We start from the raw sequence: 1111 nt of genomic DNA on the forward strand, positions 1-1111 counted from the left end.
CTCAGGTGAATAATCACTCTCAAACCCGTGAACACTTTTTTTCCTGCTGGTTTAACGCTGTTGATGACCTGCCATAATTTACATCATTAAGCTCATATTCATCACTTTTCCATTTGTCATTGATAAATATGTCCTGTAACCATTTTCTTTAGTTGTAAGAGGGTCAAAACTATGGAAGTACTGTATATAGCACATGTACTTTACTGTAGAATAAATCACAGGATACATGTAGAATTAGTTTTGAGTGAATATGTCAAGTCAGTCACGATCCTATATATATATATATATATATATATATATATATATATATATACATATATATATATATATATATACATATATATATGACATATATTGGCTGCACTACATTGATTTCACCAGCAGATATCAGTGATGTGCACTACGTTGCTTAAATCCTCCAGATTCATTTTCAGAGCAACTGGATAAATGCCTGAAAGACTAAATAATTTCTTTTTTTTTGCCATATAAAATTGATGAAGATATACGAATAAAAAGCCATAAATTCAGAAATGTCATTCCTTTTTTATTTTTTAAGAAAGGACAGAGAGTTGTGAGTCTTTCCCAGGAGAATGTCCCCGGGGACATCCTATCTAAATGTTTCCTGCGCTTCTGCTCAAAAGAAACGCAGTACAGGCGGCAGAGCGGCGCAAACTGTGGCTGCAGCACAGACTTGCTATTCAAGCAGTCCTCTATATAAATCTGCAGGGATTTACAACCAAGGCAAACAACTGCCTGCAGCCTCTGTGGCCATAGTGCACTCATCTCTATCTCTGTAAGGTAAAGTACATGCTGACCAGGCTACTAAATGCATATTATTGTCGGCTCTCTTTCAGTGAATTGCCGATATTTAATCGTTCACACATCTCAGGTTGGTCGAATAGAGTTTCTGACATTCTTATATCGACACATTGGCATGCAGCGTGTTGCTGTAAGTTTATTTTTGAAAGGCATAACCGGATGTTCAATGCTGTATTGAGGGCTGCTTGACACTTTAAAACGCCGGACACCTGTTGTTAAGAGAGGACGTCGCACGAAATCTCCAACACACACACACACACACACGCACGCACACACACGCACACACACTCTC

Source organism: Pholis gunnellus (genome assembly GCF_910591455.1).
Source record: "Pholis gunnellus genome assembly, chromosome: 20".
Lineage (NCBI taxonomy): Eukaryota > Metazoa > Chordata > Actinopteri > Perciformes > Pholidae > Pholis > Pholis gunnellus.